Below are 22,195 nucleotides of genomic sequence, written 5' to 3' on the forward strand. Positions count from 1 at the left end.
TACCTCCATTGTGATATTCAAGGCGTATGGCTTTGGCCCCACCTCCTTGAATCTGCCTTCAGATTCAAACTGTAACTCCTCCCTGAGTCTCCAGCCTCTTCTTGCAAATGGCCCTATCTAAAGCCACTTGGCTATTTTGAAATCTTTCTCAGGTCCTGATTCTGGGTTATGCTCAGGGCAGTCTCTGAAGATTTCTCATCCTGTTCAGGCCAGTTCCTGTGCTAATTTATGCCCACACATACCTGGCAGGGAGAGTTAAAGATGGAGTCAGCGGGAGCTGCCCTTTGGCATCATTTATTTTTAATATATTCCTAAGCAGCAGCATCTGTCCTTGACCCTCTGCTTGTCAGAGGGCCAAACTCACAGACATTTTAAGCTTAAAACAAGCAGTTACAAAGCTGTTGAACTTTGCCTGTGCAAAGACAAACACAAAAACATCCCAGCCCTCCCTCCCCCCACCTTTACTTATCACACATATGTGAGAATTTCCATTCTCAGCTAAAGGCAAGCATTGAAAGAATATACAGAAAGCCTGGAAAAGGTTTCCAGGGGTGTCTATACACCCCATCAACTGAGAATTAAGAGGATCTGGCTGGTCACTTACCTGGAGAGGATCCTGCGTGCTGATAGTGCTGTAGCACCCACCGGCTAAGGTGAGAGACAGCTGAACTTGAACGTTAGGGCTGTCACTGAGAGCTGTCAGCAGAAGAAAATTCGAGCCATGGGTAAGGACTGGTAGAAAGGGAGGACGTTGGAGAGGAGTGAATAGGCCTTTGGAAAGAGGTGCTGTTAACCCAAAACAGAGAGGCAGCAGCTTTGCAATTAGATTTTCTTTTTGAAATAGTAGGCTCTGTCCCTGGTAGCAATAGGGAGAAATAAAAAATAATGTGTATTCATTGGGAAAAGAACTGGAAAGAGAATTAGGCAAAATAAGCATGTGGTTTTGTATCTTTTTTGTTAAAGCAGCTTATTGTAATACATTAGATATTCTTTGAAAAAAACAGAATTTGAAGTTTAGAAAATCAAATCAGTTTTAGGGGTTGAGAATCTCATTACATACTTTTGTCTTTCAAAACGGTTTATTTGTTTATTTAGAAATGGGGTCTTGCTATGTTGTCCAGGCTGGCGTGTAGTGGTACAATCATACCTCACTGCAGCCTGAAATGCCTGGGCTCAAGGGATCCTCCTGCCTCAGTCTCCTAAGTAGCTGGGACTATAGGCAGGCACACCTCACCTTGTTCCCAGACCAAACTTTGGATTGGGCTGCTTATTCTTGCAGCCCAGTAATGAGATGCAGATGAACTGGGAAAGAAGGGAGTTTATTGTTGTAACTGGGTCCAGGGAGAAGGTCTGGAAAATATCGCCAGAACAATTCAAAATTACAAAGTTTTCCAGAGCTTATATACCTTCTAAGCTATATGTCTACGTGTATGTGTGCATTCATCTAAAGACGTAAGTGATTAACTTCTTCTAATCTAACTAAGATCTGAGTCCTGAAGGCCTTCCTCTGGAGCCTTAGTAAATTCACTTCATCTAAATGGGTCTAGGTGCTGGGGCGATTACCCTTATCTTGTGTCCTGCTAAATCACAGAGTTTTGGGGAGTTCCTTTAGTCCCCAGTAAAGCTTGCCTAAGAAGGTCTGGGGAGGTCCTTAAGATCCACAATAAAACTTGTTTAATCTTAAATGAGTCCTGTTAAGAATTCCTTCATTATTTTGTCATGCTTCAAGGCCCAGGAAAGGCCTGGGCAAAACTCTTGGTGGGCTATTGTTACATTCAAGCCTTTGTATAGGGCACTGACTCTATCAGCTTTTAATACTTAACTTCAGCACTCAGTCAGTGTGGAAACAGTTGTTATGGAGGCCTTCCTGTTCAGCCATTATGGAGACCTGGCCTGCCACAATGTTGCCTGGCTAATTTTAAAATTTTTTGCAGAAACAAGGTCTCACTGTTTTGCCCAGGCTGGTCTTGAACTCCTGGGCTCAAGTGATCCTCCCATCTTGTCCTCTCAAAGTGTTGAGATTACAGGCATGAGCTGCTATGCTTGGCCATCATTCAAAGTTTATATGTGTATTAGTCTATTTTCTTATTGCTGATGAAGACATACCTACCCAAGAATGAGTAATTTATAAAGAAAAAGAGGTTTAATGGACTCACAGTTGCACATAGCTGGAGAGGCCTCACAATTATGGTGGAAGGCAAAAGGCACATCGTACATGGGGAGGCAAGAGAGAGAATGAAAGCCAAGTGAAAGGGGTTTCCCCTTATAAAACCATTAGATCTCGTGAGACTTATTCACTAGCATGTGAAAACTATGGGGGGAACCACCTCCACAATTCAATTATCTCCCACTGGGTCCCTCCCACATCACATGGGAATTATGGGAGCTACAATTCAAGATGAGATTTGGGTGGGGACACAGTCAAACCATATTATTCCACTACTGGCCCCTTCCAAATCTCACGTCCTCACATTTCAAAACCAATCATGCCTTTCCAACAGTTCCTCAAAGTCTTAACTCATTTTGGCATTAACTCAAAAGTCCATAGCCCAAAGTCTTACCTGAGACAAGGCAAGTTTCTTCTGCCTATGAGCCTATAAAACAAAAAGCAAGTTAGTTAATTCCTAGATACAATGCAGGTATAGGCATTGGATAAATATACCCATTCCAAATGGCAGAAATGGGTCAAAATGAAGGGGCTAAAGGTTCCATGAAAGTCCAGAATCTCGCAGGGCAGCCAAATCTTAAAGCTCCTTTGACCCCATGTCTCACATCCAGGTCATGCTGATGCAAGAGGTGGGTTCCCATGGTCTTGGGCAGCTCCGTCCCTGTGGCATTGCAGGGTACACCCTCCCTCCTGGCTGCTTTCGTGGGCTGGCATTGAGTGTCTGCAATTTTTTTCCAGGCACATGGTGCAAGCTCTCAGTGGACCTACCACTCTGGGGGCTGGAGGACAGTGGCCCTACTCTCACTGCTGCACTAGGCAGTACCCTAGTGGGGACTCTGTGTGGGGGCTTCAACCCCACATTTCCCTTCTTCACTGCCCTAGCAGAGGTTCTCTGTGAGGGCCCCACCCCTGCAGTAAACTTCTGCCTGGACATCCAGATATTTCCATACATCCTCTGCAATCTAGGTGGAGGTTCCCAATCCTCAATTCTTCACTTTTGTGCACCCGCAGGCTAACACCACATGGAAGCTGCCAAGGCTTAGGGTTTGAACCCTCTGAAGCAACACCCTGAGCTATACCTTGGCCCCTTTTAGCCATGGCTAGAGCAGCTGGGACATAGGGTGCCAAGTCACACAGCAGGGGGCCCCTGGGCCCAGCCCACAAAACCATTTTTTCCATCTAGGCCTACAGGCCTATGATGGGAGGGGGCTGCCACAAAGGTATTTGACATGCCTGGGAGGCATTTGCCCTATCATCTTGGTGATTTGGCTCGTTATTTATGCAAATTTCTGCAGCCAGCTTGAATTTCTCAGAAAATGCATTTTTCTTTTCTATTGCATCAGGCTGCAAATTATCCAAACTTTTATGTTCCATTTCCCTTTTAAAACTGAATGCTTTTAACAGCACCCAAGTCACATCTTGAATGCTTTGCTGCTTAGAAATTTCTTCTGCCAGATATCCTAAACTATCTTTGTCAAGTTCAAAGTTCCACAAATCTCTAGGGCAGGGGCAAAATGCTGCCAGTCTCTTTGCTAAAATATAGTAAGAGCCAGCTTTATTCCAGTTCCCACATTCCTCATCTCTGAGAACACCTCAACCTGGATTTCATTGTCCATATCATTATCAGAATTTTAGTCAAAGCCATTTAACAAGTCTCTAGGAAGTTCCAAACTTTCTCACATTTTCCTGTCTCTTCTGAGCCCTCTAAACTGTTCCAACTTCTGCCTGTTACCCAGTTCCAAAGTCGCTTCCACATTTTCAGGTACCCTGACAACAGTGCCCCACTCTATTGGTACCAATTTACTATATTAGTCCATTTTCTTGCTGCTGATAAAGACATACCCAAGAATGAGTAATTTATAAAGGAAACGAGGCTTAATGGACTCACAGTTCCACATGACCGGGGAGGCCTCACAATCATGGTGGAATGCAAAAGGCACATCTTACATGGTGGCAGACAAGAGAGAGGATGAAAGCCAAGCAAAAGGAGCTTCCCCTTGTAAAACCATCAGATCTTGTGAGACTTATTCAATACCATGAGAAAAGTATGGGGGAAATTACCCCCATGATTCAATTTTCTCCCACCAGGTCCCTCCCACAACACATGTGAATTATGGGAGCTACAATTCAAGATGAGATTTGGGTAGGGAGATAGCTAAAACATATCAATATAATCAACTAGAACCTATAACTTTTCCTCATTGAAGACATCAGAAATTGCCATCTGTATTGTACTCATTGAATGAAATTTCTGTGTAACCAAACAATTCATTTATGTTGGATTATCCACATGAATGATGCCCAGCTGATTATAAAAAATTCTGTACTCCATGCTGAGTTCCTGTAACTCTAGAAAAAGAAAAAAAAATCTATACTCCAAATAGCCACAGAAACTGGGATTTTAAGAATCCCTTTCTTCAAAGAAAGAACCTCAGGACAATTGGTGGTATGCTTAAAGCAAAGCATTTGGAGTAGGACAGACTTGGATGGGATCTGTCTTTGCCACTTCCTGGTTGTATTGTTGTGGGTAAGTTATTTGAACCTGCTAACTGTCAATGTTTTCAGTTGCAAATGGGAATAATCTTAGGCTACTTTTAGAATTGTTGCAAAAGTAAGTGAAATGATGCATAGAGGGCACTTGGCACAGTGGCTGGTACATAGAAATCAACCGTTTATTGCTAAATTGTAGTATTATTGCAAACAGGGAGCCTGCTTTATGATTTATGATTCCACTCTAAGAATATAGCACAATCACTGGGACATCATAAGGACTCAATCAGTGCAAACCGAATGCATGAATAAATTGTATGGGTTGCTGTAGCTTAGGGTAGGATGGGCACAGGTGTTTTTTTTTAAATCAAATTTCCTTATATTGTTCCCTCTTCCAAGATCCCAATTACCTCAAAAGAACATTGCTTAAATTTACAGACAACCCATTCCTAGGCACAAAATGCTTGTGCTTAAACAAACACTCATCTTAATGAATACGTAAGAGTTAAGAGATAGAAAATGGGTGGGGATGCCTCATGCTCCCCATCTTTTCCCCTTGAAGTCAAGCACTTGTTTTACTTGCTCATTCACTGCAAGGAAAAGGCAGCTCCTCCAGTTCTCATTAATCCACAAAATTCAGTATTACAGTCACGTTAAGATCAGTTGTCAAAGGCTCTTTTCAACACACTAGATTCTGAGCACCACAGCTTTGTTTTAGAAGCAGCACAGAATAATATACTGGGCTTCTTTCCTTTGCTGTCAATTGTAGAAAAAGCTACTCAATACCTCTAAAATCCTGCAGATTAAGAGTGTGATTTCTAGCAGAAAAAACAAAACAAAACAAAAAGAAACCCACAAAACTTTAATAAAATTCAATTGCATCAAAACAAACAGAAGAGTGTGGGGTTTGGGGCAGTAGATAGTGTTTTTATTCTCTATCCCCCAGCAGAACTCAGCAAAGCAGGTTGCACACTGGCTCTGTGAGGACTTGGAGGTGGCGGCCTAAGGGCAGGAATTAACACTTAACACTGAGCACTTAATACTGAGGGCAGAGAAGACCAGGGGCATTCAGACCCTGGGCAGGGCCAGATCCAGCAAGGGAAGGGCTAGGAATGACTAAATTCAGTTGGTATTGGAGGAGAGTGTGAGCTAGGAGGCGAACAGACAGGAGAGAACACCATGGTCTCTCAGGTCAAGGGCCTCTTTTAGGGTATATCATTCTGACTGAGAATCTTTAAGGGTACTGCCTCTTCTACAAATAAAGCCTATCCTGAACTCTTATTAGAACTCCAATGACACTTATTTGTCCCTCTTTTAGAAGACTTACAGGATTTCTAATGATTCATTTAGCTTACATACATGCCTCATTTCCCTCCATGAACCCCCAAGATATCAGACAGGTCTCTCAGTTAATTTAGAAAGTTTATTTTGCAAAGGTTGAGGACGTGCACCTGTAACACAGCCTCAGGAGGTCCTGACGACATGTGCCCAAGGTGGTCAGAGCACAGCTTGATTTTATACATTTTAGGGAGACATGAGACATCAATCAACATATGTAAAATGAACACTGGTTTGGCCTAGAAAGGTGGGACAACTGGAGGCAAAAGCAGGACAGGGAGGGGGCCTCCAGGTCACAGGTAGATGAGAGACAAACAATTGCACTCTTTTGAGTTTCCGATTAGCCTTTCCAAAGGAGGCAATTTGATATGCATTTTTCTCAGTGAGCAGAGGGATGACTTTGAATAGAACGGGAGGCAGGTTGGCCCTAAGCAGTTCCCAGCTTGACTTTTCCCTTAGCTTAGTGATTTTGGGGTCCCCAAGATTTATGTTCCTTTCACATTTCCCTCCTTTTCTTTTTTAAAATCTTTTGGAGAAAGCATTTTAGGAGAAAATGAGTCTCTCGTCCCAGGTTTCATCTGGTGTCTCATGGCTAGGATGGTTTATTCCTAGGTAGGTAGGTCCCAAGTTATTAGGAAAGCTCATATGTAGAAGGTGGTGAAGTCTCTTGTCGTATGAAGAGAAAATAGGGGGAGGAAGGTAGAAAAACAACAACAAATGAAAAAACAATCCTGGAAAATTGTTATAAGCCACATTACTCTGAAGTTTTATACATCAGCAGGCAGGTATGAAAGTGGCTAATGTATGTAAATAAAGTTGCTGTTATTTTCTTCTGAAGTTGTCTAGCTTCAATTTTAGAGGCTTTATGAAAGTACAGCTCAGTTTTCAGTGACTCCAAATTAGGAAAAATGGGGGAAAAAGGAAGAAAAAAATTAAAACAAAGTGACAAAAATTACTTTGAAGACTTGGAGCCCAGAAAAATTAGAATTCAGTTCAAACTGTAAAAAATAATAGAAATCAAGAAACATTAGGAAGACTAGAATCTAACAACTGCTGTACTATAGTTTTGAATCATGTTTCTCTCTCCAGTTTCCCATTTTTATACAAAAGAAAAATCATGGTAGGGTTGGTTGGCTTTATTACACTTGGCCTAATTATTTGTATACGGTACAGCAAGAATAATTATTTTTTAACATAGGCTTTTAAATTGGCTTTGATGGAACTTTGTTCCATAGAAGGAATCTCAGATAAGACATTTTTTTAAAGCCGAGCCCAGCTATGGATTTGTGCCATCAAGTGCCTGTAAGTTGAGTGATCCTTTCCTCTTGAGGTTTCAAGATAAACTTGGGGTTCCTGGGCCTGTCAGAAAGTGACACTGTTTACTTACCAGACGTCAGGAACACTGTACAGTGGCTGTGTAGACAAAGGTATCAGACCAGTTTATCCAATGGGCTTTTATTGGCTGCATAAGTCAAGTTTGAATCCTTAAAGGAAAGTATACCATTCCAGTCAAAACCTTAGCAAAATAACCAGTTTCTCCAATTGTGTCCTGTTCCAAATGAAAACAGATTCTTATTGCACTTATGCAAATAACTGTATTGGCATAAGTTAAGAATACTCACACATAGTTTCCACATTTTGGAGAAAGCATGTAGACAGAAACAAATATGCTCTAAATTTTGTTCATAGGAGTATACTTTACTCAATTGTTAAAAGCTGTAAATAGCTTAAAAGATGTCTTCTTGTTTCTGAGAAACAAAACAAAGGATCAGCAACATTTTAAGCAAAAAGTTAAAAAGATTACTTTAGTCTTTTATTAGCTCAGCTCATGTAGTTAACTTTTGTTCTGATATTCATGAACATTTCAGTTCTCCATGAGAGTCCTGAAAGTTTTTTTCTCTATTGTAATGTTCCAATCTCCAAAGTTATCAGAAATTTGCATCTAGGAACACCTGTTAGAGTTCTATAGTTGATTATAAAACCACTTTCTAAGGAGGACCAAAACAAGACAATTGTTTGTGGATGACAAAAGGATTTAGGGCAGCCACAGTCAAAGACACAACTGACAAAGAAACTTACTATCTCTGTGGCAACAATAATTTAACATAACAATTATAATTATTACTGATAATGTACACTAAGTCATATCAAAATTATAGGAGTTTCCCCTGATTCTGGAACACGTACCAATAACAGATTTATAAAAATACAGCTCAAAGAAAGCCAAACTCCATTTCATATTTGACAAAGTTTCCTGTATAATTTTTATACCAAGTAAGCCAAATTATGTCATTTTGGACTTTAGGAAACCTAATATCTTAAAGGATTAACTTGATCAGAAAAAGACATAATTTATAATTTGATTTTGTAAAGGTTACAAATATCAAAGGTTTAAAACCCTTGACATCACAAGTTATTGTAAAATAAGTCAATCATTTAACCAAAGTGATAACTCAAGGATTTTTTAAAAACGCAAAAACCTTCTCTTTGAGGGAAGAGTTAATTTTCCAAACAATAAGCCCTAGTAAAAACAGCAGGAAGATGGCTGGGGGTAGTGGCTCATGGCTGTAATCCCAGCACTTTGGGAGGCTGAGGCAGGTTGGTCACCTGAGGTTGGGAGTTTGAGACCAGCCTGACCAATATGGAGAAACCCCATCTCTACTAAAAATATGAGATTAGCCAGGCATGGTGGCGCATGCCTGTAATCCCAGCTACTCAGGAGGCTGAGGCAGGAGAATCACTTGAACCTGGGAGGCGGAGGTTGCAGTGAGCGGAGATCATGCCATTGCACCCTAGCCTGGGCAACAAGAGCGAAACTCTGTCTAAAAAAAAAAATACACACACACACAAAACACAGCAGGAAGTCAATTAAATTTGTTTTCTAAAATTTTATAAACCATCCATAAAATTTTAATCTTGACCATAAGCTATAACTTCCATAAGCCTTTCATAACATTTATAACTTTTACTTAGGAGTTGGTTAATGCTTCATAAAAACCTTTTAAATTTGATATGAGCTCATATGCTGGTGTTGCATCAGTGTGCCTTTGACATTAATGATTAATTTATAGCGAAACTGAACTTACTTTATCTCTCATCATTGGCCCTTACAGTCTCACATGCCCACCTTTCCTGAGATACTTCCTGGGCCTAGAGAAGTTGAATAACTTGAAGTTTTGGCCCCGTGTTTCAGCAATGCAGTTTATTTTGATTGGCATCTTCTACTGAAACTAAAGATGGGACTTTAATTGCTGTCAGTGTTTAAACTTTAGCAGGACTTGGTATCTTTTTTACACTCAGGAGTTAAAGCCCAGTAACTAAATGTCACAAGTACTTTAAAAGCTCATACAGAGATATATATGGGTGTAATAACCTTAACTTAAAAAAATTTTAATCTCAGTTTTTTCCCTAAGCAAACCAAAACTTAATAATAATATGACAACTTGATCACATAGAAGATTTTTTAAAAATAAATCCTCTTATTGTGACTTACACAGACTGTTCATGACATGCTTGGACTTTCTGGTTTGTCCTGAACATCCATCTCTCTTTCTTAAACAACCAGTCATTTTACTCTAGGACTAAATTTAGCATATAAGATTCTTTCTTATATGAAATTATTTCTCTTTAAGCTTTCTTACCAAAAAAAAAAACCTCTTTATTTTTATAACTGTCTTTTTTTTTTGAGACGAAGTCTTGCTGTTGCCCAGGCTAGAGTGCAGTGGCAAGATGTCAGCTCACTGCAATCTCCGCCCCCTGGGTTCAAGCAATTCTCCTGCCTCAGCTTTCCAAGTAGCTGTGATTACAGGTGCCCACCAGCATGCCTGGCTAATTTTTGTATTTTTAGTAGAGATGGGATTTTACCACGTTGACCTGGCTGGTCTCAGACTCATGACCTCAAGTGATCTGCCTGCCTCAGCCTTCCAAAGTGCTGAGATTACAAGTGTGAGCCACTGCTCCCAGCCATAACTTTCTCTATATCTCTTCTATTTCCTGGTTCCTTTTATCTTGTTTTATACATGACCTTTAAATAAGCTTTGAATTAGACAAAAACTGTACATGTTTTTAAAAATGACACACTTTTTTTAAAAGAATGTTTTCCTACAAATATATTTTTATTGAAAAATACTCATATAATGAAGTATCTGTTACTTAATTTAATGTAACTTTAGATTCTAAATCATGATGAGTTTGTCTACAAGTATTTATCCTATTACATTCACCTAATTATTTTATTTTAATCATTTTAGATTATTTATGAAAACTGTGATAGTCATCATTTAAAGTTATGGAACCATCATTGCAAAATTATATCAGAGACAGTGAAAAAGATTTGACCTAACTGACTCCATCTTGCTTTAAACCTCCAAATTCTCTTTGTTCATTCCTGGGCATAGACTAAACTAACTTTGGGAAGAACTTAGTCTATAGTTTAGCTTTGAAACAAAGACTATAAAAAAACCTTACTCCCTGTGGACTAGACTGCCTAAAGCCACAAGATTAGAAGTTATGGTTGGTAATTTTTTTTTTTTTTTTGAGATGGAGTCTTGCTCTGTCACCCAGGCTGGAGTGCAGTGGCACCATCTCAGCTCACTGCGAGCTCTGCCTTCCGGGTTCATGCCATTCTCCTGCCTCAGCCTCCTGAGTAGCTGGGACTACAGGTGTCCGCCAACACACCCAGCTAATTTTTTTGTATTTTTAGTAGAGATGGAGTTTCACCATGTTAGCCAGGATGGTCTCGATCTCCTGACCTCGTGACCTGCCTGTCTCAGCCTCCCAAAGTGCTGGGATTACAGGCATGAGCCACCATGCCTGGCCAAGTTATAGTAATCTTACTAAACTTAAGATGTAGCTATTTTTATTAAACCAGTATCAATGTCTTACTTATTAAAGATTACACAAGCAAAGATCATTCCGTTTTGGGCTAAGTTTATAGTTTTGTAACACCTATGCCAAATTTTGACATCTTATAGTATTTGGCAGGGACAGGTATGAAATTGCTTGATTAATAAATGCAAACAAAAATGTATGCTGGCAAATTCTTAAGACATTTCTAATATTATTTTACCAGTAATTTTAAAGCCAGCTTATTTATTTAAGACTTTACTTAAGTCACATGAACTTGAAAAAACATTTGATGGCCGGGCACGGTGGCTCACGCCTGTAATCCCAGCACTTTGGGAGGCCAAGGCAGGCAGATCACGAGGTCAGGAGATTGAGACCATCCTGGCTAACATGGTGAAACCCTGTCTCTACTAACCATACAAAAAAAGTATCCACGCGTGGTGGTGGGCACCTGTAGTCCCAGCTACTAGGAAGGCTGAGGCAGGAGAATCGTGTGAACCCAGGAGGCGGAGCTTGCAGTGAGCCGAGATTGCGCCACTGCACTCCAGCCTGAGTGACAAATCGAGACTCCATCTCAAAAAAAAAGAAAAAGAAAAAGAAAAAGAAAAAGCATTTGACTAGTCTTTTTTAAAGTATATATTTGATTTAAGTGCTTTTATTTTATTTTTCAGCCAATTAATTAGAGCTCTTTTATATGTTTTTAGTAGTGAAATATTGTGTACACAACATATAAATGTATACACCTATTAGGCATGCCAATAGAAGTACTTTTTTTTGAGACAGAATCTCACTCTGTCACCCAGGCTGGAGTGCAGTGGAGCAATCTTAGCTCACTGCAACCTGCATCTCGCAGGTTCAAGTGATTCTCTTGCCTCAGCCTCCTCAGTAGCTGGGATTACAGGCATGTGCCACCACACCTGGCTAGTTTCCGTATTTTTAGTAGAGACAGGGTTTCACCATGTTGGTCAGACTGGTCTCCAACTCCTGACCTCAGGCGATCTGCCTGCTTCAGCCTCCCAAAGTGCTGGGATTACAGTCATGAGTCACTCTGCCCACCTGAAATATATCTTATAGGTTCATAAAGACCTCCTTTTTTCCCCCTGCTTTTTTTTCTCTACCTTACCCTAGGTAGTTGTCAGCTAAATAGCCTTAAATTTGCATATTAAAGGAACAACTCTGGTAAAAGTCAGACAGCAAAATTTACATCATAAAGTACAAAGTGAAAGTCTGATGAGCTAGAGGGAAATTAAAATGAATTTAATTAACAATTGAACATAAAATTAGAGACATCTATTATAAGGGCCTTCAAATATATACACACGTACATGTACATACACACAAATACACACAGATTCTATAACTTTTACTCCAGTACTTTAGCCATGAGATAAATACAAATTTGCCAGCTTGCAAGAAAAACCCAAAAAACTGTTAGATCCAAACAGTGGTTTTATCTCAGTAGAAAAATAACAGCAGATTTAAAGCAGGCAGAAAGGAAAATAGAGAAAAAGGGACTAGGAACTCTAGAATTCACAGGTTGACCTTAGGGCTCTTTTTCCTTAGTGTACATTTGCACAAAGACTATATTACTTCCATTTTACTCTGGCAAATAGAGGTGCCATAAAACCAATAAGGTGCTCTAAAGGGCTTCATTCTCCTTGTTTTCTCCTCATTCTCAGATTATGCGTTTCCCACTTCTTTTTTTTTCTTAAAAAGAAGTGAGCTGTGGCCTAGGGTTTTTGTGTGGTGGATCGATGTGAGCTGCTTGTGGGCAGGACTCCACAGCGTGTGTCATCACTGAGTTGTTTCCAGGGTCTTATGCATCTCAGTTTCTCTCTCCAGAGGTCTATGACCTCTGAGAGGGCTCAAAATGCCAGGTGATCAGCCCTTATATGCATTTCCTGGATGACCTATTTTTAAAATTAATTTTTGTTGGGGATTTCCCTGCAGGGCCACTGCATGTTGCAGGGGGTCAACTCCCCAGACACTCCCACGAGGACCCTGGTCACCCAGGGGTGCCTTTCGCTGGGAAGAGCAAATGTCCTTTCTCTTTGGAGCTGAGAAAACTTAGTTTCTCATTTGCCTAGGAAAACAACAGTTCAGTTCCTCACACAAATGCGCACAGACAAACCGAACTGATATTAATTTTGGGAGAAAAAGCAATAGAGAAGACCCTTTAGAATGTATCTCCGAACTACAATTAGGATCCTTAAACAACAATTTCCTAGGAGAGAAAAGAAAAGAAACCAGCCAAGACCACTTCCTGTAAACTGTGCTCAGCCACCCGTAACTTTGTAGTTCTTGTCTGCCATGATATGCTCCAAGGTCAAATCCTCTCACAGTGCAAAGTCATCTCTGGTTCCCCCAGAGCCAAAGAGGTCAGGTCATGCAATACAGGAAAATAGAGCTTAAGACCTGAGAAGAATCTGCCCATGACTCTTGAAACTTCACAAAGAAAACAGAACACTCCCAAAGGGGTGAGTGGCCCCTTTGTTCTGAATTCTTTAAAGGGGTTCAAGTCATTAGAAACCTTCTCTAGATTTTTTTGGTACTGCAGATGGCAAAGGCGGAAGGAGGTATGGGGGGAAGAAAAGTAAATGAAAGAAAGATTTTTTTTTTTTAAGTCAGGAAGCAAACACAGAAACCAGGTGCATGTTTTTTTGTTGTTGTTGTTTTGTTTTTTGTTTTCTTTAGCTGCGATAAATTTCAGCCAGATTAGAGAGGTTTTGTTACCCATAATTTGGAATTCTCACTCAGATTGGACCAAGTCTGTTAGAGTTGGTCAGAACAAACAACAACAACAAAACCCCAACAATATGATCACTGAGCACTCTCATGGTGAGGAGAAATTCAGACCAGCTGGTTGGTACACTTGAACCAAGACAAAACCCCAGTTCAGCTACTTGCGTAGGGATGGGTCTCAGGCTGAAGACTGCTTTTTGCCATCCTAGAAGCAGGAAAAAAGTCGAATTCATCTTCCCTGCTGGGAGTGAGCTCAAGCTCCCTAAAGGAGTTGTTGGCCTTCTATCATCCTGGAAAGAGGAAATCTTGCCTTCCTTGTTGGAAGCAAATAAAACTCCAAAAAAAAAAAAAAAAAAAAAAGATGGGGGGAAGTTGTACAGAAAAATAAACTCTAGATCTTGACCAAATTTGGGGAGATCAAGGATTCTCTGGAGTGGGTGCTCCCAGACCTCAGCAAATTGTCCTATTGGTTTGAGCCGTAAGGTCAGCACATGTTGCTACCGTGCACCAATAGATCTGTCAAAGGTCAGGGGCATCTCCACTCAGAACCCCTCCATGGTTACCAAAATGTGAACCCCTCAAATCTGAGACAGGTCTCAGTGAATTTAGAAGGTTTAGTTTGCCAAGGTTGAAGATGCACACCCGTGACACAGCCTCAGCAGGTCCTGATGACATGTGCCAAGGTGGTCAGAGCACAGCTTGGTTTCATGCATTTTAGGGAGACATGTGACATCAATCAACATATGTAAAATGAACGTTGATTTGGCCCAGAAAGGTGGGACAACTTGAAGTAAAAGTGGGACAGGGAGGTGGGTTCCAGGTTGCAAGTAGATGAGAGACAAATGGTTGCATTCTTTTGAGTTTCTGATCAGCCTCTCCAAAGGAGGCAATCAGATATGCATTTATCTCAGTGAGCAGGGGGAAAACTGAATAGAATGGGAGGCTGGGTTGCCCTAAGCCGGTCCCAGCTTGACTTTCTCCTTTAGCTTAGTGATGTGGGGGCCCCAAGATATTTTCCTTTCATACCTCAGTTTGAAATGCTTGTTTCTTGGTACCATAAAGAAATAGCACTTGAACACAAATTTAATGTCCTCAGCAAGGCCTTTTTTTTTTTTTTTTTTTTTTTTTTTTTTTTTTGAGACGGAGTCTTGCTCTGTCTCCCAGGCTGCAGCGCAGTGGCGCAATCTCTGCTTTGCAAGCTCTGCCTCCCGGATATACACCATTCTCCTGCCTCAGCCTCCCAAGTAGCTGGGACTACAGGCACCCGCCACCACACCTCGCTAATTTTTTTGTATTTTTAGTAGAGACGGGATTTCACCGTGTTAGCCAGGAAGGTCTTGATCTCCTGACCTTGTGATCTGCCTGCCATGGCCTCCCAAAGTGCTGGGAGTACAGCGTGAGCCACTGCAAGCAAGGCCATTTTTATACTTTCTGCAGAAAGGGTACACTCGCCAGCAGTTTTGCCACGAGCGTACACCGAACAAAGGAAACAGGGTCATTTATAACCTGACGCATCTGCCCTACTGCTGTGTCCTGGCTGGAATGGGACCTCACATTCTGTATTTGTCCCAATTGGCTAGTAACTTAGAACTTTTCAAAAGAGGCAAAGGCAGAGGAGAACAAAGGAAGGAGGAATTAATGAAATGCTGGGAAAGGCAAAAACACCTTCAAATAAGGAAGAGGAAGAGGCTATGACCTAATGCTTGCTTGGACCAGTATAAGCACGCCAGGGCAAATATTTAGGCTAAATTGTGGGAGCTAAGAACATATGATTTCTTCACTACAGCAAGAAGATATTTAAGAATGTCAGCACAGGTCTTTGAATAAATTTTGCTTCTAAGAGAAGTTACTATTTATTCCTAATTAGACGGGGAGAAAAGTCCTTGAAGAGGAACCTCTACTTTACTTTTCACACCCCCTTGAAAGCAGGGACTAAGGACCGTTTCCCTCCCAAAACTAGCTTGCTAGTTTGCAACAGTACCCCCCTAGGTTGTGGGGAGTGTGCTAAGTGCTGAAGACTCTGGTCTGACGCCTTGTACCTGAACAGAGAGGAGTTGGTTTTATAGTAGCGGGAAGGAGACAGAATCTTGGTGCCTGCCGTGTTGGGAGTGACCTGATTTCCACAGACTGTGTGTGTTCAACCTCACAGATGAATGTTTCTCCAGTTCCAAAGTCAACAACCAGAATGGCAGAAGGAGGGGAAAGGTTGAAGGTAGGGCTGAGAATGGCTTTGTCTGACCCCTTAACCCAGTCCCAACTCCTCAGCTGGCCCTTTCTCCTGAGAGTCTCTTGCTACTATCTGTGTCAGAGTTTACTACTGATGCCCTAAGGGGCAGGGCCTTTGGGAAATAAAGGAGAAAAAGTGCAAACCAAACAAATAAATTCTTCCTTAGCAAGGTTGGGAAAGATAAGCTGAGATGTCTCTTTTGGGTTAACCATTGGCTTAATCTGGGTTCCCCCAAATAGCAGAGCCTGAGCAAGGACTGGTGTACAGGTAGTTTATTTGGGGAATGAATCCGTTTTGTATGGTTAAAATAAGAGAAGATCAAAGTATGATTTCATGAATCACACAGTTTATTGCCATACAAAGAGGTCTTTCTTTTTCAGAATTCTTAAAACGGGGGAGAATAATGAGAACAAATCTCACAAGGGATATACTCAACAGACAAGGTATATTAATCACATAATGAGTGAGCTCCAGTTTCATTTAGAATCCAGTTATTAAAGCTCAATTGAGGCTGAGCATGGTGGCTCATGCCTGTAATCCCAGAACTTCGGGAGGCCGAGGCGGGTGGATCATCTGAGGTCAGGAGTTCGAGATCAGCCTGGCCAATGTGGTGAAACCCCATCTCTACTAAAAATACAAAAATTAGCTGGGCGTGGTGGTGGGCACCTGTCCCAGCTACTCGGGAGGCTGGGGCAGGAGAATCGCTTGAACCCGGGAGGTGGAGGTTGCAGTGAGCTGAGATCACACCATTGCACTCCAGCCTGGGCAACAAGAGTGAGACTCCATCTCAAAAAAAAAAAAAAGAAAGAAAAAAAACAAGTTCAACTGCCCACTTAAGATGGAAAGCAGGCTTTTGTGGATGCAAAGTCCAATCAGAGTTTGAGGCACAACTTTCTGGGAGAGGTTCTCGGGAGGGACAGCTTGACTAATACAATGGAGATTCATGAAGATACATGAGGTCGCTTGATGCTAGAGAGCGGTGCCAGTGTTGTGAGACGAGGCTTCAAAAATAGCTTCAGGGCCTCCAGAGAGTGGTCCGGCCACATCCTAAGCTCTCCAAGTGTCTGTCAAAATCTTGGCTTTCTATGTGTTTTGGAGTCCAGTGGTTGGTGTCAGTAGCTCACATGTGGGGTCTGATAAGGAGTGACATATCATTCCCTTGAGCAGGGAGAGTTCACTCCATGTTCTAATTACAGTAAAACAATGTCACTCTCACAACAAAGTGAAAGTGTTTGGAGTCATTTAAAGCTACATAATCAAATCCCAAGGAATTGGAGGGGAGGGATGGGAAGAGTTAAATAGGGAAGGAGGGAAAGAGAACGGCATCCAAGGGTGTATTCGTGAGTTGATCAAGTTGGTCACTACTGTGGGCAAACAGAATGCTATCATTTTAGGAGCTGCATAGAACATATCCTAGAATTGCCCACTGCAAGACTGGAGAGTAGAGTATTTTTCCAGCAGTTCCTGCCTGCCCTTTGGCCAAAGTTTGTCCCTTGAGGTGTTCCTTTGTACTTCCAGGTTTACTCATGTGTCAGAGTGGGCAGTGGATTCCTGCAAGGGTCCCAGGTTGCAGTCCCAGAGACGCAGGGGAATACCAGGTGCAGCTGAGGCAAGGTGCTCTCAGGTTACACCTGTTCACAGCAAACTTGGGCTGGGAAGATGCAAGGCCAGACACTGAAGGTGTGTAATACAACCTTAGAAAGGTCAAATGTCCTTTTCTGTCTTATGCAAATAGGACTACAATTCAGTTTAATTCTCAGAGTCAGGATCTATGTTTTTTTTTTCTTGGGGGAAAGACGAATTCTTCATTTAACTGCTTTTCTAGCAAAGCATAATCCTCAAGCTGTAATTTCAGTATAGTGATTTATTTTTAACCCTGTGGTACTGTATGCCTAATGTTCTGAAACACCGTCACTGGAGCAAATCCAAGCTTGAGTCTATCTGTGAAATGGGCACAGAAAACCAAGTGCATCCTCCTTTCATGATTCCCCCAGTCGTCAAGGCTGTATGTGCTAGGAGCTGGGGATAAAGAAGAGAGCCTTAGCCCTCTAGAAGCTCACAGAATGGATGTACAGAGTCAACAGTTTTGTTTTTTGAGACAGTCTCCCACTGTTGCCCAGGCTGGAGTGCAGTGGCACCATCTCAGCTCACTACAACCTCTGCCTCCCAGGCTCAAGCAATTCTTCTGCCTCAGCCTCCCATGTAGCTGGGATTACAGGCATGTGCCACCACGACTTGTAGGGTTTCACCACATTGGCCAGGCTGGTCTCAAACTCCTGGCCTCAAGTGATCCACCCGCCTCAGCCTCCCACAGTGCTGGGATTATAGGCGTGAGCCAATGCACCTGGTCTACAGTTTTCTTTAGATCTTCGTCAGGCCAGTACTTCCCTCCTCCTGTTTTCATCTTCCTATATTTGTGAGTTTCATTCATTCTCTTTATTCTATTCATTCCTTCTCTGTACTTTACCTAAACATAGTTGTGAATCCCCAAAATCTGAGCCAGGTCAATTTAGGAAGTTTATTGTCCCAAAGTTAAGAACTCACGCAAGTGAGACAGCCTCCAGTCCTGACATGTGCCCAAGGTGGTCAGGGCACAGCTTGGTTTTATACATTTTAGGAAGACATGAGACATCAGTCAACATACGTAAGATGAACATTGGTTCAGTCTGGAAAGGTGGGACAACTCGAAGTGGGGAGGGGGCCCCCAGGTCATAGGTAGATAAGAGACAAACGTAGCAATCTTTTGAGTTTCTGATTAACCTTTCCAAAGGGGGCAATCAGATATGCATTTATCTCAGTGAGCAGAGGGTGACTTTGAATAGAATGGGAAGCAGGTTGGCCCTAAGCAGTTCCCAGCTTGACTTTTCCCTTTAGCTTAGTGATTTTGGGGCCCCAAGATTTCTTTTCCTTTCACATAGCTCCACCACTAATGTGTCCTGGTATCTTCTCTCCTTAGCCTGTTTCTTATCCTGGAAAGTGAGTGCTGGCGCAGGGCGATAGCGCGGTGGGGCGGGGTTGGGAGGAAACCCTTATCCGTGGCCGATCGCCCTCCGCTGTTCCATTATTAAAACTCTGAGAAACTGCTATTCTTAAATTATTTTAATTATTTTTAAAGATCCTGAGGAGCAGATTTTTTTTGTTGTTGTTGTTGGTGAGACGGAGTCTCGCTCTGTCGCCGAGGCTAGAGTGCAATGACGCAATCTCGGCTCACTGGACCCTCCGCCTCCTGGGTTCAAGCGATTCTCCTGCCTAAGCCTCCCGAGTAGCTGGGATTACAGGTGTGCGCCTCCATGCCCAGTTAATTTTTGTATTTTTAGTAGAGACGGGGTTTCACCATGTTGGCCAGGCTGGTCTCGAACTCCTGACCTCAAGTGATCCACCTGCCTCGGCCTCCCAAAGTGCTGGGATTACAGGCGTGAGCCACCGCCCCCGGCCTTTAAATAAATTTCATCTGATCAAAAGAAATTTAAAAACCAACCAACCCTAATGCGCTCTAAAGACAGCAACACGCACAGGACCTGGAAAGAGCCTCTTCCTCACCGGCGTTTTCCTCACTTCGGGGAGCGGCGCCTTCACCTCCCGGCCTCAGCCCCCGAGGCTGAAGCCCTTTCCGCACCTGGCTCCACCTCCCTGACCCCTGCCCCGGCCCGGCTGTCGGGGAGCGAGAAGGCGGCGGGGGATCTGGCGCCTGGCTTAGGGGCGAGACGGCCGCACCGGGCGCCTGGCACCTTGGGCGGGAGGAGGGCCACGCCCGGCGCCCAGGGCGGAGGAGGCTGCTCGGCGGCCCCCCCCCAGCCACGCCGCCGTGGGCCCCGCCCAGCGTAGCCCCAGCGCGCGCTTAGTGTGTAGGCGCGTCCGGGTGGCGGAGGCCGCAGGCCACAGCAGTGCTGGTGGAGGGGCTTCCAGAAAGAGCCTGCGGCAGCGCCCCCTCGGCTCTCCCGGCAGGAGCGCGGGCACCTGCGCGGCGCCGGGTGAAGGCGAGCGCCTCGGCGAGCCCTCTGCAGCGGAGCCCCCTGCCCATTTGGTTTTGGGTAAGAGGAGGGGTCCGCGGCTCCGCAGCTCGGGCGGGATGCCCTGGCGCCCTCTACTCGGTTTGGTTCGGCCTCACGTGTTCCTTTAGCCCGGAAGCCGGGATACGGGTGGGGAAGGGGCGAGCCCTGCGGCCGCAGCGGGGTAAGAGTAGGACGGACCGATCTCGCCCAGACCTCAGAGTGTCCTCACTCGCCTCCCTCTCGGCTTCTCGGTCGACGGCTCCAGCAGTATGATCTGGCATTTATTATTCGGAATAATGTGCCAGGCAGGAGGAGGCCCTGGGTCAAACACGCGGCCCTGCAGCTCCCAGGTGAAACGACTCAGCGTTTCCTGCCGGCGCATCTTACTGAAGGGGACCCAGGCCTCACGAAGGGAAGGAGCCGTCCTCAAGGTCACGTCGTAGTCCAAGGCCGAGCCCAGACCGAAGCCAGGTCCCCTGCCTTCTAGCCCGGGCTCTAGGCCCTGTCCCTTTCCGGACCGAATCTCCAGGTCCTGTCCGCGTCCCTCCTCCTCCTCCCGCGTCCTCCGCGAGGCTCTGTTCCCGGGGTTCGGGGAGTGCTCCCTCCGCGCCACAGCGCCCTGGGGAAGACTGCTGGACAGCAGGCAGGCCACGGGGCCGGGAAGGAGGAGGAGCCGCGGGGGCAGGCTGCGGATGCCAGAGTGGTGGTGGGCACGGGACTGGCCAGGGCAGGAGCCCAGGCTGCCCACTCGCAGGAGGACTAAGGGGCTTTGTCTGGGCGGTGCCGCCTCAACCAATGGGAAGCGCGGCCCTGGCCGAGCCCCCTCGCTCCCCGCCCTCCGGCCGGCCGTCGGGGAGCGCGGCTCTGGGATTGGCTGCGCCGCGGTCTCGGGCGTTCTCGCGCTCTGCTTCCGTGCTGGAGCGCGCCGGATAGATACCCTGTGGGTGTGAGCGCTCCAATCCGTCCCGAGCGGCCCAGGCGCCTTGGGCGTGCGTCCTGCGCGCGGCCGCCTCCAGGCTGCGGCCTTCTGGGGAAGGGTTTGGTGCTGCGCGCAGCGACGAACTCCGCGGTTTTTTTCCCCAGCCAGCCAGCCTGGAAATCTGCCTGTAGTCAGCTGATGCAGAGTCCACCCTGCAGTTCCTACTTTGAGGAGTTGCAGAAGCACATATTTCTTTATGGAGGGCCGCCTGCAGGCCTCGCGCTGCCAGGATCCTTTGTGACAGGATCCTTTGCTGCAGATGTCCTGGTGAATGTCCTTCTTTCTACAAGAGGCGTTGGAGCCGGGCTCTGCACAGGGCGTATGTATATCCCTGGCCGGCAAGGAAGCTGACCCTTGAAATTTGTGAAGCTTTCGTATTCACCCAATACACATTTACAGAGCCTCTGCTTCCTGTCAGGGACCACACAGTAGATATTCGGATGAGCAAGAAGAGAGTGATTCATCATGCGGGTCCTGCCTGTAGGGCGCTCACAGTCCCCGTGGGGATTGGTGGTAGGATGGGGGCTTGTGAATGTTTATAAACAGAAATCCCTCGAATACGACCCTGGCTAGGCAGGTGCTGTTACAGAGGCACAGAAGGGAGGATATTGGGCGAAAGATTTTTGAATTAGGGGATTAGGAAAGGCAGCTTGGGAGAGTTATTTGAACCAGCTGGGACTTGGTCAGATGAGCAAGGCCCGGAAATTGGAAAGTACAGGGCTTGTTGAGGGATGGTGTAGCAAGTGGTTTAATGAGTAGAGGAGAAAAGTATAGTTGGAGATACGGTTTGGAGGAGCCAGGTGAGGACTCGGGAGCTCAGCTTGTGTACTCGGGTTTGAAATGCAGTAAGCACTTGTGAATAGAAAGGCTCCTTAATCACTTGCACTACTGTCATTTTTTACACCTACACTAAATATCTTGGAAATGTCTTTGATTCTTCCTTCTTTTATATCCTGCCCTCAACCTGTTGGTAAATGGTAGTGGACTCTACCTTCAATATAAAACCAGACTTACCAATTCTAATCACTTCCATGGTTTTCACCGGGGCTGGCAGCCTTTTTGTACATTTCTAAGGAACACGTTTTCACATCTCACGGAGTTGTGCAATATACAACCTGCATGACTGTACATGGTGGCCCTGGATTACTGCCACAGATCCTAACTGGTCTCCCTGCTTCTGCTCTAGTCGATTCTCAACTTATTAACCCAATGAGAGTTATCTTTTTAAAAATGTAAGTCTGATAATGGCACTCCTCTTCTTAAAACTTTTTTTTTTTTTTGAGATAGAGTCTCGCTCTGTTGTCAGGCTGTAGTGCAGTGGCATGATCTCGGCTCAATGCAACCTCCGCCTCCCAGGTTCAAGCAATTCTCTTGCCTCAGCCTCCCGAGTAGCTGGGACTACAGGTACGCGCCAC

At 44.3% G+C, this 22,195-nt stretch overlaps 1 protein-coding gene and 1 pseudogene across 2 annotated transcripts in view; one reads left to right on the forward strand and one right to left on the reverse strand.

The window, feature by feature from the left end:
* The first annotated feature begins 563 nt into the window (after window positions 1-563).
* The window catches only part of BDH1 (3-hydroxybutyrate dehydrogenase 1), a 64,055-nt gene continuing 42,423 nt past the window's right edge, over window positions 564-22,195 (forward strand). Inside the window, exon 1 of one of the 2 annotated variants that reach the window (XM_073023766.1) lies at window positions 564-653. The gene's annotated coding sequence lies outside the window, so the exon portion shown is untranslated. Of the gene's footprint in view, window positions 654-19,730; window positions 19,841-22,195 lie in introns of those variants that run through there. The other variant, XM_073023765.1, reaches the window with a different exon arrangement.
* On the reverse strand, window positions 15,702-20,761 carry LOC103241971 (uncharacterized; annotated as a pseudogene).

Source organism: Chlorocebus sabaeus, chromosome 15 (genome assembly GCF_047675955.1).
Source record: "Chlorocebus sabaeus isolate Y175 chromosome 15, mChlSab1.0.hap1, whole genome shotgun sequence".
NCBI lineage: Eukaryota > Metazoa > Chordata > Mammalia > Primates > Cercopithecidae > Chlorocebus > Chlorocebus sabaeus.